At 43.7% G+C, this 14,855-nt stretch overlaps 1 long non-coding RNA gene and 4 other non-coding genes across 5 annotated transcripts; 3 read left to right on the forward strand and 2 right to left on the reverse strand.

Annotated features, from left to right (window-relative positions):
• Window positions 1-6,442: 6,442 nt before the first annotated feature.
• Window positions 6,443-12,148, reverse strand: LOC142091069 (uncharacterized). Its single transcript, XR_012676695.1, has 4 exons — window positions 11,142-12,148; window positions 9,866-11,011; window positions 8,360-8,452; window positions 6,443-7,078 (listed from the first exon to the last, which is right to left on the reverse strand). It is a non-coding gene; the product is annotated as an uncharacterized LOC142091069 (long non-coding RNA).
• Window positions 11,516-11,622, reverse strand: LOC142091209 (U6 spliceosomal RNA). The gene has a single exon (XR_012676730.1). It is a non-coding gene; the product is annotated as a U6 spliceosomal RNA (small nuclear RNA).
• Window positions 12,149-12,222: 74 nt separating the features above from the next.
• TRNAM-CAU (transfer RNA methionine (anticodon CAU)) lies at window positions 12,223-12,294 on the forward strand. The gene has a single exon. It is a non-coding gene; the product is annotated as a tRNA-Met (tRNA).
• Window positions 12,295-13,528: 1,234 nt separating this feature from the next.
• Window positions 13,529-13,600, forward strand: TRNAQ-CUG (transfer RNA glutamine (anticodon CUG)). The gene has a single exon. It is a non-coding gene; the product is annotated as a tRNA-Gln (tRNA).
• Window positions 13,601-14,251: 651 nt separating this feature from the next.
• Window positions 14,252-14,323, forward strand: TRNAQ-UUG (transfer RNA glutamine (anticodon UUG)). Its single transcript has one exon. It is a non-coding gene; the product is annotated as a tRNA-Gln (tRNA).
• Window positions 14,324-14,855: the final 532 nt, after the last annotated feature.

Consider the following 14,855-nt stretch of genomic DNA (forward strand, 5'->3'; position numbering starts at 1 on the left):
ACCACAGATTGTGGTTTGGGGGATGGTGTGTGGGGGTTTTTGTTTGTTTGTTTGTTTTTTGTTTTTTTTTTAAATTAAAAACAAACTATGAACATTAAAGACCAAAACCAATACAGGCAGAATCTTTTAATTCAATTAAGAATTGTTATTTTATAATTTGGCCAGACTTAGAGAGTCTGAATGCAGACTAGTCAAAACAAAGCATCAAAAATCAATTTGTTGGTAGAGCACAGGAAGCTCTCCTACTAAGCTGGTTTTGTTTTTTTTTTTTTTCTTTTTCTTTTAAATGCAATTTAAGTTTTACTTTCCTGCTTGCTAAGAAACTCCTCAGCTGTTCACACTGGTGTCATGGTAAGTCTTTAGCATTAACAGCTTACTGGATGGACATTTCCTCAAGATTGTTTATTTTCTTTCCAACTTAGGGAATTACACTTTACAACTGCCTTGTCTGGACAGTAATCGTACAACTTTTCAGACAACAGATTAGTTAAGATAAAGAGAAGTTCTGCAATCAGACTCTTGCAAGATCCCATGATCGTGAGAAAAGTTATTTAGCAAAAACCATTATAAAAGGAGTTGCCACTACCATTTTAGGAGAGACAGGAACTGAAGCTGAAGACTACCTTCAAAGTAGGGGCTTCCCAACTAATCGTTTACTAATGACTGACACCAACTCATCCTACAGGTTTCAGTCTTCCTCACTAAACTGCTGTGACACTTCTGAGCATTTATTTTGTATTCTGTTTCATTTCTTAGTGAATCGAGGCAAAAAAAGATACATTCCATAATCAAATCCCAGGAAAGTCAGTTCTATCATGAGACTCTGTCTTATTAATAAAGGTCCAGGTAAAGGAGTTTTTGAAGCTCTATATCACTTAAATATTGCAGAAGTGAAAGAATCCCGAATCCTCCAAAGCTTCCTCAAAAAACCCTATTCAACTACTTTGACTCATCATTCTTCAATCTTAATGTCAGAGTAAATAACAAACATTGAAGAAAAAAACCAATAAATTGTTTATTATCTGCTTCGACAGTTTTGCACTTGTTACATGTAAAGCAGAAAAATAATTTGAATCTAGCTTGGTTAGTATTCGAAATGCTAAAGTTGGAAGTTAGTAACAGAAGCAGCATTAGGGAAGAACTGAATGTATTCAGGAACCTAAGTGGACATGGTTCCGTAACACTTCCCTTTGGCTATGCCCTCCTAATAATACTTTAAATCAGATTTCCGTACATTCTTTTCTTCCTGTGTTATTTTAACATTCCAACTTTTCACAAAAGCCAGAACTCAAAAAATCATACCATTTCACCTGGCAAGAATCTTGAAAACCCTGCCACTTGACTCCCTCACTGTTCCTCCATCAACTTAATTCTCTACAACAGCAACCTCTGAAAGCTAACACCATCAGGCAAGACTCCAAAAACAAGATGGAAACCAAACGTTAAAGCCACTGATGAAGCAGGTGAGTTTAAGTGTTCTTGCTCCGTTATCTTTGATATTTCCAGTTCCTTAACAGTTAGTGTTTAGCCAACCTAAAACTAGACTAGATAGTAAAAGGCCTAGAATACAATAGCTGCTTTATGATTATTAATTGAGAATTTGTTAATAAAGCCCCTTCAACAAGACCTTGTTCTTTTCCTGACCCTTATATAGCAGCATAGAATGAAAAGACGTACTCCGTAAGGCCCAAAACAATAACAGCCACAGGAAAACATGACACCCAAATGCCTGGAAAGCAGGAAATACCTGCCTTCATCTCCACCCTTCAATAGGAAGTGCAGTACCACACCTTTAAAAACAAGAAGAAAAACAAAAAGTACACATTAACATAACCACTGTTCCTTTCCGAAGGAAAACCACTATTTTCTACAACAATTAAGAATTTTGCCCACCCATCCAAAAACACTGAGTTAGTAATTGAGTTTAGTCTTACTTTTAGGACCCAAGTTCAGCTACCAACATGATGTTGGGCAAATCACTTGACCACTGTATGGACATCCCACAGTTAATAAGAATCCCTCAATAACATCATCACTCTACCTCACTACTAAACTGTGACTGAAAAACAAACCCAAAAGCATTACCAGTGATGCGGTGTTCAGACACTGAAACACAAAACAATTCTTTTCCTCATAGAGAGGCTATACAACTACTCCTGGTAGGTAAATACTCCCTAAAATAACACAGTATGCCCTGGGCTGTCTGTCCCATAAAATTCTTCTTATTTTTTAATCTCTTTGTTCTTAGACAGCTGTCATTTCTTAGCTTCTTGCAATTATCACTGCATGCATGCCTGATCATTTTTCCAGCATCTTCACACAGATATCGTGAGACTGTAACAAAGCATCATATACCTTACCTTTTAGGGTAACAGAAAGTTTTTCTCATACCAAACAACCTTTCACAATATTTGTCACATCTCAGAAGGCTGAAATAAGCAATCAATTTAGAACAAACCCTCTGTCTCACCTGTATCAAATCAGTCCCCGGAATTCAATTATTGCTGCACTCCAAACTAAAATTATATTGCCAGAGAAAAATGCTATTTTGAAGAATGTACTTGAATTTGTCAGCTTCATCAGCACTGGTATTTATTTTCTCCTGACCTAGCTTCCAAGAACTCTTCTGTGCCACCGAATTGCTTTCAGAACCCCAACTTGTTCACCTACTAAAATAAAAAGTACGAAGAATTAGGAAAGTCACAAGCAAAAACACAGTGGAAAATGAGATTCAGACAAACATGCTACATGCATTACATACTTCACCATATTAGCGAGGGGTTTGGACACACCATGCAATGCCAATGTAATGTCCTAGGTTCTCAGTGTCCCCCTGCACACATTAAAAGATACATTTTTTTAAAGATCAGATAACTAAGACATGGACGAAATTACAATTATTCAGTAACACTGTTGTGGATAATTGAAACCTAAATAAAGAGTAATGGACAAGCATACCTATTTGAGGCTCCTCTGATCTCAACTGTGAATGCCTCAGTTACTGATGATACTGCAGTAAAAAATCAGCAGTCGACTGATGGTGTGGTTGCCTCGTTGAGCGCGGCACTATTTTTAGATAGGTTAACACGTCACTTTGTATGTAATATCACACAGTCAACAATGAAACATTTTTCTTTTGAGAAAGGTTAAAGCACGCGCAACTGCACTTGCCTGGAGACTGTGCTACTATAAAAATCTAACTGCTTATTAAAGTGACTAGGATACATGTAAAGTACTAGCTATTTTCTTGTTCCACTCATGAATCTTGTATACAATTAAGGAAGGCAGTCACTGAACAAGCAGGTTTGCTGTGTGTACTCTAAGAGTCTTAGAACTTTTCCAAAATCTCCCTCAGATTCTTGCCTCAGAAGGACTGGACCAACCGTTATGTTCCAAGATGTTTTTAGATAATGAATCAGAGTAAGAATGACATGAGTTTCTAATAAAAAAAAATTAAAAGTGATAATAAAATCAATGCAAAATATTTTCAAATGCAAAACATGCAAAAAACCATAGTATCACTAACGTGTCATCTGTCTCTACTGACAAGCAGTCATGCGGCACCTCTCTCTCTTCTTTCACAGTTACAATTCTCACATCTCCAAGTTCAGAACAAGCAGATTCTTTAGACAACTGGTCATCATTGTCATACCTGCAAATACAACCCAAATTGTTAACTGAAACATTTCTTCTGCAAAAAAGTTTTGTTTCTAGTTCGTCTAGACTAGTATTACATGCTCAACAATACAAACAAAAAACCCACATACATAAGCTGTTCTACAAAGGATATCCAAAAATCTTCCATTTTAATAAAATTAGCTGTATACTTTCCTCTTTCTTATATAACTTTCTTATATAACTATTCCACCCCATTTTTTTTAAGTGTCAGCTACAGTCTTTTAAGTACTATCAAGCAAAATACTTAATCCACCCTTCACATATAAAGGGAGTATACTAACGTTCCATCAGCTGCTATTAAAGAAGTGTTGTCCGACAATGCTCTTTCTTCTTTCACAGTAATTCTTCTCACACCCTCAGGGAGGGAACAGATGGGAGCTTTTGACAATGGGTCGTAGCTGTCATACCTAGAAAGAAAATACACAGTTGGTATTAATGCCGAGAATTATTTACTTGGTGCTAGTAAACAGAGGAGTATTGGGACAGCCTACTCACAAGTCCAGTAAAAACCCTGCAACTTCTGCATCATTTCTGAAATCCAGCTTTTCCTTAAGTGTCAACCATCGGTCAATATGATTTCCCACATAAATCCTTGTTTTCCCCCTTCTTCTATCAAGACTTTGCTTTCTCTTTTTCTTTTCCAGGAAAGACAACACTGGGGGCCTCCCACACCTCTTTGCTGGTAGTGACATTGTAAGCCTAGAAATAAAGGAAAGGCTATTTAGTGAGACGTAGCCCAGAGCAACGGATCATACCTCAGTGCTGTGAACCGTCACAGCAGAAACGCCGTGAGCCTGTTACTGCTACCGGGTTAGGAACCTAACCGCCGTCAGTGCGAGCGGCACCCGCCGCTCCGCCGACCGAAGCGGGGAGCGCCCGCCGGCCGGTGTGGCTCCCCGCCCCGGGATGAAGGAAGGCGCGGCCGCACCTGCCGGGGGCTCCGCCCGCTCCCGCCCCGTCTGAGATGGCGGCTGGGAACGCGGCCGTTTCCAGTCAGGCCAGGGCGGCGGGCCCCGGGACAGCCCCGCCTCACGCCGCCTCTGAGGGGAACACCTGCTGCCCGCCGCGTCCCGAGCCTCCAGCCCCCCCCCCGTCCCCCTCGCCGGGGAAGCCGCTCGGGTCACTCACCCGCCGCGCCACGGCCCCACCGGCAGCGACGGAGGCGCGCCCGGCGGAGATAAACACGGGGCACGTGACCGACGGCGGGCGGCGCGCGCTGATGACGCGCAGCTCCCGTCTCCCCGTTCCCGCGCGGTGCTGGCGGCCGCTCCCCCGGCGGAGGGCGGGACTCGGTAACGGCGGCTGCGGCCACAGCCTGCGCGGCGCGTCCGCCTCCAGCTGACGGTGGGTTGGGCTGCACGGCCCGCCCCGCGCGGGCTTTGCCCCGGGTGCCTCAGAGCCGCACCCCCCCGTCCCAGAGCCTCGTCCTGCCCCACGCGAGACAAGGGCTCCTTTCACCCACCTTCTCTTCGCGTGCCACGAGGTTGTTGGCAAAGATCAAGTACCGGTTTTACGGAAACTGGTTAAAAGCCGTTTTTAAACGGTAAAACGTGCAGTTAACTACAGTCACATCTACTGAAAGAACATCAAGCATCTGAGGTAAAAACTGGTATCGGCAAGTTACTGAACTGAGAGAAGCAGGTAACAGTGTATATTTTAATATTCATTTAATAACAAACTTCAGTAAATGTGTTACAAACAATAAAAAATACACTGTTTTTCCGACCAACAATTCCCAGTATGAACTGCAAAAATACTGTAGTAGTATTATTATTTTACCTTCTGAATGGCCAGATTCAGCGACAAAACTAGAATCTTCCTCTGAAGAGCAGAAAGTGTTTGAAATTTGACTAACCTGTTGGAAATTATTACATAAGTGAAACAAAGAAAAAAAAAGAAACTCGGAATCCATGTTGTCACAATGGATTGTAACGACCACACTGTACACAGCACGCGTTCTACCAGTTTCTTAGCATTTCCACGCACTTCTGCTTACATACACCGCATTTTTAAATAAATTACTAAAAGGACAGACCAAGTTAGCTAGTGATATTTATGGATAATTTCATCTAAACAACAAGAGGGACAATCAGACCTGCCAATTTATTTTTCACTATTTCTACCGTCAGTTTTGGTAGACTTACAGTAAGAAGTCAAACAAGTTAGCTCAAGAACTAGTAGAAGGCTTACAGAAACATTGATTTGCATTTGCTGAATCAGCTGAATAACTTGATCAAAACAAAATCTTTTGTTTGTTTTTTTGTCCAACATTTACATAACTTGAAAATAAAGAACTGAAGAAAAAAAGCCATTATGTCCTTAAATATATTTCACTATCTTTTATCATTTACAACAGTATGTGAGCAGATTTGCATGACATGTTTTAGTGCGTGAGTTAACAGAGAAGTAAGTTTTAAAAGAATTATCGTACCATAATCATAGGTTCTCTCAAAATAGCACAAATTCTCAGTGGTACATGTATATAGAGATAATCCCTTGTATTTTACACTTTTCATATAAAATGAGATAATTCCTCCTCTATCACCATTATTTCTGTAAAATACATACTTGGTCATACTGTTTCCAAGTAAATATGAGTATTTAAGACGCTTTTCATATTATTTCTTCTGATTGCCTTCACAAAGATAGTTACTGACTGTATAAGTAGATTCACATTCCAAATAATGGAACTGCGTTAACCACTGAAAGCTGTTGTGTGCTTATAAGTTCCTGTTTATCTTGAAATCACAAAGCTGTTGGGAGAAGCAAGGGGGTACTCACAACATTTACTCCTACCAAGTAATTCTGAAACAAAAGCAAATACGAAGCGACTCACATTTTATGCTAAGTTAGTAAGTTAAGCAAGCTACTGCTGTTATGCATGCTTGTAAAGTTAAAAACAGCATTTAAAAATAAAGGTGCATGTCTGTGTTCTCAATAATTAATTAATAATAAGAAGAAAAAAAAAATCAAAGCTTTTAAGTTAATGTATCTTGCCATATTTGTGGTTTTTTTCTGTTCTTCTCATTAAGGTGGTGTGCTAGTCAGTATTAATTTCTCCTGCTTCAGCTGATTCTGGCTGTGTGACAAGACACAGCAAGGGAATGCTTTTAATTCTACCAATACTTATATTAATGTTGATTTTACCACTTGGACATCCATGTCAGTAAGGTTAATATTTTGCCCCGAACTGTTTCACACAAGTCCTTTAATATAAACATGCATTCCTAGTACAATGAAGCGTATGTTATAAAGCAGCAGCAGCTGCCACTTAGGAATGAAATTTCAAAGTCAATACCCCAGGCTCAGCAAAGGTTAAGGTTCATTTTCCTCCACAGCAATGCAAAGAAATGTAACTGAGGGCACCAGGTGCAGCGCACCGCCTCCTCCCGAACCGCAGCTGCAGCCATGCAGGGAAGAATTTCAGAGGTTTATATAGTACGTAGCAGTCTCTCTGCTACATTACTTCAACTCGCTCTCTCCTCTGACCGTGAACTTCTCACTGAAAATCTTGGCTATACTATTACCTTTCTGCTGACAAATATTTTATTATGCTTCTTTAGTTTCCAGAGCAAACATCTTATCTTTGAGGTCCTGCATATTTAGCTTCCAAATGTAAGCATAGCAGTAATGTACCTTATAAACTTATAAAGCCTATTGTCTCCTAAAGCATGTAACTTTCAATATGAAATGCCCTGCATTGCTACAAGAGCAATCAGTAAACCCAGCAATACCTTTAAATACCCCACTTATTTCATGTTTTATATGTATTTCTGAGATGGGATTGAGAAACTGCTCCCTGGAAATGCTAATGCAAACTTTTTCATATAGTAGTTTATCTATGTAATGGAATAAAACCCATGCAGAGACCAAGTTTATCTAGCTAAGTAGCCTGTTTCCAGAATGCATGGGGATGCTTGATCCTTTATCTGGTATATTCTCCCAGTTTCCGGGTATCAGTGATTTAAGGACTTTGAAGACAAGAGAGTGAATCCAAACCTTTACGTTAAGCAGGCGTGGAAAGACCTATACTCCATAAACTGAATCCTTTTTAGACCCCACTTAATATTTTGGGCTTCATAATATCCCACTGCAGTGATTCTTCACTTTGCTTTTTGAGCCATTTGTTACAAAAGTGTTACTAGCCAAAAAGTGATTTATGAGACTACCACGAAGTCATATATTTCCATGTTCCAGTGCAATACTGATACCCCATTAAAAAATACAGCACAGCAGTGATATTAATTAGCCCCCCACAAAGACTAACTCTCTCATCATCAGCTTTAACCACTTTGTTTCCCTTCTAACCTAAACAGAATCAATGGCAATAAAGAGACCTAAGAATAAAGTTGAAAACCACAAGATTTATCACCACACAATTCATTCCAGCAAGAGTCTTTGCTTGCGTTAAAATCCTTAATGCTTTCAAAACAACCCAATTTATTAAGAACAGTATACAAAAGATAGATTGACACAAAGGTTTAAGGTATAAACTTTCAGAAAGCATGCTCATTTTCAAAATTGAGCTCCCAGTCATTTCTGCCTTCATGATACAAAACAGGAACTACTATATTCTAAGAGATTTTAAGAAAAATTAGCTGTACAGAAGTCTAGCAAGACCTGCATTTTCATTGCATCTTGATCCATGTAGACTAAGTAATACAAAAGTAGAATTTCTTACGTTTATCGACGACTGCTGAGGATGATTCATCACATTTAAATTCTTTCACATGAGCTTCGTCTCTTCAGTCTTTCATCTAAGTTATCATCATATCTCTGCAAAGAATTAATATTAAAAAGCAACTAAATTATGCTGCGTAGTACCTAACATGCAATAAAAACTTTCATGCAGAAAACATGAAGTAAAAAAAAAAAGTCAAAAGGAAGTCAAACAAGCAGAGTAATCAAATCAATAAGCTAGCGCATTTTCACTAGAGAAAAACAGCATCTCTAACAATATATTTGCTTCATGTTTCCTATTTTTACTTTCTCCTCCTCACCATCTGCTTCTGTTCTGCTTTTTCTTCCAAAAAGCATCCACCTCATTTAGCTTCACTCACCCCATCACAGAATTCAGACTGAATAGAAGCAAAATTCCCAATGCCAAAGCCAAAAAAGCACTACTTCTTTATAAAAGGCTTTCTAAAAATAACTCTCTTTTTTCTAACAATAATTTTCGATCTTTAAGAGAAACATATTGATTCAATGCTTTGCTACACACATCCTCTAAACAAAGGAAGTTCAGTTTTTTGGCCACCAGTACCTTTGGATTGTACCTCTGCCTTCAGTGCTGCCATTTTTGCCAAATCTTCCCCTGTTCTTTTGGTAGCCAGTACTAAGCCCCACAAGAGTGAGATACTGTAGTGCGGAAAAAGAACATGAATTACAGAAAATGCACGAATTTCAGGTACTTTCAGTATTCTTCAGCAAGAGAAAGAACTACTCCTTCCATCATGGAAGCAACGCTCGAACAGATTGCTGTTTCTCTAGGAAAACTCAGAATAGAAGAGCTTCTTAGGAGTTAGCAACACCTGCAGCACAGCTCCTTGCGGGTCCCCATCCTCCCTGGCAGGCTGCAGCTGATGAGCACTACTGACCCAGCGACACAGAGGGCTCTGAAGCAGCTCTGGCCACCGGGACTGGAACTGCGAGAGCCCCGGCTGAGGGGGCAGTCGGGGCCCAAGGAATCCTTTCAGTCAGGACAAGCATCGCCAGGTCATCTTATCTGCAAGCAGCACCTTTTTGCCGTTTTTCTGATAGTTCTAACTAAATGTGAAAGTACTGTTTACTGCACCAACACGATACTTCCACACGTTTCAGTGCTGACGCACCGCTAGTTTGATGGAGTAGAATCCCACTTACGTCAAAACACGAGCAGAAATTACTTGGTTAACTACATTAACTACCACTTCTGACGAAAAATTTAAGACAGCAAGACGGTTTGCTTTACTTAAGAAGACCTGCATGAAAATAAAAACATTTTGGGGAGAAAATCCTCACAGGGACGCTCAGTGGGGCTGGGGAGGCCGCAGCTCCGCCGGTGGAGCCCCCTAAACCCCACGGGGCGGCAGCCTCGCACCGAGACCCGCTGCACAGACCCCACAGGCCCTGCCGACACCCCGGCGGAGCGGTAAGGAGCGCCCCAGGCCGGCTCCTAGGGACGGGACGGCGGCAGCGCAGCACCCACCTCCGGGCCGGCGCTTCCCGCGCTCACGGGGAAAGGCGACCCCCGCCACGTGACTCGGGAGCAGGCGCAAGGCTGATGACGCCACAGAGCCGCTCTCCCCCAATCGCCGCCTGAAGTGGGCGGGGCCGTTCGCCTGACAGGGCTGAGGCGGCGGCGAACGGCGCGGGCGGTCGCGCTGGGCGGGACGGGACGGGCCCCGCGGGACGGGCCCCACCGGGGCTGTGCCGCTGGGACCGCGGGCGTTCCCTCAGGGCGAAGACTCCTCTGTGCTCGACGGGAACCCGTGTCCCTCCCCGAAACGGGTCTCGCCAGCAGGGCTCCTCGCTCCCAGGGGAGCAGGATCCGAGAGGGAACAGCAGAGTCGCCACAGCAGGCAGGGCAGAAATGACTGATGTGAACTTTGCAGGTGTTGTATAAAAAAATATACCGATCTGCCGAGATGATTCAGCAACAGTGGTGTATGTTCCTACTCTATGTCCGAATTCGCTCAATGAGGCAGATGGGAAGAGGCCTTCAATTATTACAAAAAGACTTGCGAGAAATAAAACGGAGCAAAGTTGACGTGGAGAGCAACAGAGTTTTTCTCACTGGCAGCATGAGCTGAGTCAGAACTGAATCCAGCAATGGACTGTAATGACAGAAGGAGTGGGAAATAGAGAGAGAATGCTCTTCATTTAAATGCGTGACATGCAGCGATCAGGAGAGCCTTTTCAATGCCAGAACCCACACTATACCATGTCTAGAGAAAACGAGATGATGAGGAGAGCAGGTGAAACATGGAAAACAAAACTTGAGAAGATAAAATACGAAAAGGTACTGGCTAGTGGCAACACTATAATTTGAGTCCTGAGGCAAGTCCCTGGAGGGCCAAAAAGCTCATGACAGACTTTCTCATTTTGTCAGTCATTTCTCTGCAGCAACCATAGTAAACTTTAGAAGTATTATCACGGTCAGTGCCTGTGCCACAGAAAACTTCTGGACCCACCTTGTTTAACCCTGAGGCCTCTGGATCTCAGCTTGAGGAGAACAAGCCCCATGCAGTGCAGCGAGGAGACTGAGCCAGGTAAGACGTCCTCACAGGGGCACTCAGACCTCGCTCCCTGTGTGAGCCGACACAGGCAGGACACAGGAGCAACCACAAAACCACTGATGAAATGCAAAGAGTAAATTTATTTTCGTTACCTCGCGGACCGGGGGATCCCTGAAGCAGCACCCGGGCCCACAAGCGGGGATGCAGGCACTGCAGAGCGCTGTCCTTGCTAGAGAATCAACAAACCTGCTTTTTTCGCCCGTATATCGGGGGTTCGCGCAGGCATAGTTTACCACTGTGCTTTGATCTTTCCCACAGCAGGGCAGGAATCTCAGGCGTGTTCAACAGGCTGCCTCCGAGTCTGTCACAGGCCTACGTTATCTAAACACAGATGTTCTACTTGTCAAGCACACAAGGCCAAACAACCATTAGTACGATATATGTGTTTTTCTACACCCCAGCTGCAAGTCACTCAGTGCGTTTACAGCCCGTTGTTTTCCCACACCCCCCATCCTCGTGCCTTCGCGGTCCGTGGGCACCCTGACACGGCAGGAATAAACCAGCAGGCAGTCCCTGTCGTCCTGTCCGTGCCCGCAGGGGTCCCGGGCCCTGGCTGAGAAAAAAATATGGAACGCTTCACGAATTTGCGTGTCATCCTTGCGCAGGGGCCATGCTAATCTTCTCTGTATCGTTCCAATTTTAGTATATGTGCTGCCGAAGCGAGCACGAATATGTTGGCCTCTCCTCAGCCATTTCTACCCCCGAGATTCGGCCTCCGTCAGGACAGGGTGACCCCCGTCTCTGGAAAGTGTGGCTGCCTGTTGGAGCAGGCTGTGTACCGTGCCTCAGCCCTCACGCCGGTGCGGGGCTGTGCGGGGGGCGGCAGGCGAGGAGGGCGGCAAAGCCTGCAGCCGGTGCCCCTGCTGTATGCAAATATGCGCAAAGCACTCTGGGGGCGGAAGGCGGCCCGCGCGCCCTGGCCCTGCGGCGCAGCCCTTGCGTGTCCGAGGGGCGAGGCCGCGCCGTGGGTTCGCTTCTTAAAAACAGCTTTGGGAGGCGTGTAAGGGCAGTACTCAGTTCTTCGCAGTTAGGAATCGTGCTATTTGCTGGGGTTATATATCGGTAGTTTTTACAGGAGCTACAATAGGGGACCCCTTACCTGTAGGTAACGCTGAGCGTGGACACCTTACCGGCGCTGGGGAGGGGCGGCCGGTTACCTCCGGGGCGGGCGGGCGGGGCTGCAGCGCGGCCGGAGCGGTTCCTCGGCGGAGCGGCAGGGCGGAGCCGTCCGTTCTAAGCCCAGGCGGGAGAAAGAGGTAGTACGAGCAGCAGAGTGGCGCAGCGGAAGCGTGCTGGGCCCATAACCCAGAGGTCGATGGATCGAAACCATCCTCTGCTAGCGCGGACTTCTTTTCCCTGCTGGAGAACAGTCAGCGGTCGCGGGGTAGCCGGGTACCCCGGCACAGCAGCCGCTGTCTCCGTCTTCACTCTTCTTTATTTATGGGTGGGGGGTTGGTTGGTGTTGCGCATATGGTTGTTTTTCCTAAACCGTGTTGACAGCGTGTAGCGTAGTGGGTGCGAGTAACAGAAGGACAGCATATGCCGTGGTATGATGCCTACAACTTCTTCTAGCGTGATTTGATGATTTCATGGAATCATAGAACAGTTCAGGTTAGAAGGGACCCTTAAAGGTCATCTAGTCCAAGCCCCCTGCCGTGGGCAGGGACATCTTCAACTAGATCAGGTTGCTCAGAGCCCCGTCCAACCTGACCTTGAATGTTTCCAGGGATGGGGCATCTACCAGCTCTCTGGGCAACTTGTGCCAGTGTTTCACCACCCTCATTGTAACAAATTTCTTTCTTATATCTTTTGGTTTAAAACTGTTACCCCTTGTCCTGTCACAAGAGTCTGTCCTGCTAAAAAGTCTGTCCCCATCTTTCTTATAGACCCCCTTTAAGTGTTGAAAGGCTCTCCTTGGTCCAGGTCTCCGTGGAGCCATCTCTTCTGCAGGCTGAACAACCCCAGCTCTCTCAGCCTGTCCTCCCAGGAGAGGTGTTCCAGCCCTCGGATCATTTTTGTGGCTTCCTCTGGACCTGCTCCAACAGGTCCGTGTCTTTAATTATGCATAAAATGCTCGTTGCATACATTTGTAATTTTTCCATGTCTCGTCTGTTTAAATGAAACACTCTGTTACCTATACACTGGTCAATCAATACCAAGAGAGGAGACAATCTGGCAAACTAGAACAATAGTTGTGACAATGGTCCCTGCTTCTTCTCAAATATAGAAAGCAAATACTCAGCCCAAAACGCGTGAAAGCAAAACGAGTATACAAACATGAAGTAAAAGTCAGCGCACATGGTACTGAAAGTCCATATTCAAGCTTTAAATCGCATGATCTGAGAAACGGCTTGGCAATCTTGTTTAATGCTAAGGTGCTTCTAAATGTGCATTATTTTCAGTGCTGTAAAATGTGGCGATAAATGAACAGTGGAATTCTTACCTAGAATTAACACGTGCAGAATACATGGAAGAGAAGCAAAGCAGATATTGTATTTATGAACGTGTAATACTGCTGTCTTGTTTCCTTTTAAGATTCCCTCAGTAAGAGCGGTTCGGGGTCCCCCACAGGTGGTTCCATGGTGTAATGGTTAGCACTCTGGACTCTGAATCCAGCGATCCGAGTTCAAATCTCGGTGGAACCTGAACCTTTTGCCCACGGGTGAATTTCTTTACTGGACATTATCATGGAAAATGAGTTTAAAGGAAACTTTGTGTTTTGCATGGGCTTTTGGAATGCCATAAACTACTGACATGCCGTGCTACCTGAAAAACGTCTTTAAAGTAAAAGAGAAAGAGAAACAAACCATAGAATTTTCCTGATTAATTTTTTCCTGTATTTATTATATATTGCAGCTAGGTTAGTAGATTCATACACGAATTATCTGAAAATTTTCAGACATTCCATACTATACTGAAACGTAAGTAATTCTTTTTATTTCTACGCTGTGAACAACCTGTGTGGAAACACAATTCTAAATTAGGCATTAGAAAAGCACGAGGCAGTCTGCTGAACCCCGGCGCATGTACAGAATTCGGTTTGTGTGTCTTGAAAGAAGATGTTCTCTTACCGTTTGTATTTGCTGTCTGACGTTGCATCTTTGCGACCATTATGCCACGAAGACAACGAATATTGCAGAAGGGCAGAATAAATAGGAATATTTAGGTTGCATTACATTTCTGGCCAGTTTTAAGGTGCAAAAGCAAAGGTGCAAAAAGGACAGTGGTCATTTTTACGGAGGATTTGTTTGCTATGGGTTTATTCTCCGGCCGCGCGGAGGCGAGTGCCACCGCCCGGTTCTATGGTGTAATGGTTAGCACTCTGGACTTTGAATCCAGCGATCCGAGTTCAAATCTCGGTAGAACCTGACATACGGCCCTCGCTTTTTCCGTGTCCGTGGCGGGACATCGCCCGAGTTCCCGGGCGCAGAGCCAGGCCAGCTTGTGTGTACGTACGTGCCTATAGAAGAGCTAAATAAAGGCAGACAGTTTTGCACGGACAGCATATATAATGATCCCTCACAGGGCAAACCAAACGGTAATGTCAAAAGTGGAGCACAGCAGGGTACGGACCAAAATGGGGGTAAAACCCAAGCAGCTGAGTGCCGAAGGGTTTTCCTTGGCCTGAACTGTATCACACTATTCCTAATTTTCTTAAATTCAATAAACAGCTATACATTTGACAAAAAGATCAAATATTACTTTAATTCCTTAATTTTCAAATAGTTCTTACTACAATTTAATTAGGTCTTTCATTGTATTTTACTGTTGTTTTATACGTGTCTTAAGTCTTTTTTGAGGAAAAAAAAAAGGCATTCACACTGAGGAAAATCTGATTCTCAGTAGATAGATGCGCAGAATTTGGACTTTACTTTTCAGATGCACCCAACTATTCACTTG

The sequence above is a fragment of the Calonectris borealis genome, chromosome 20, assembly GCF_964195595.1.
Source record: "Calonectris borealis chromosome 20, bCalBor7.hap1.2, whole genome shotgun sequence".
In the NCBI taxonomy this organism is placed as follows: domain Eukaryota; kingdom Metazoa; phylum Chordata; class Aves; order Procellariiformes; family Procellariidae; genus Calonectris; species Calonectris borealis.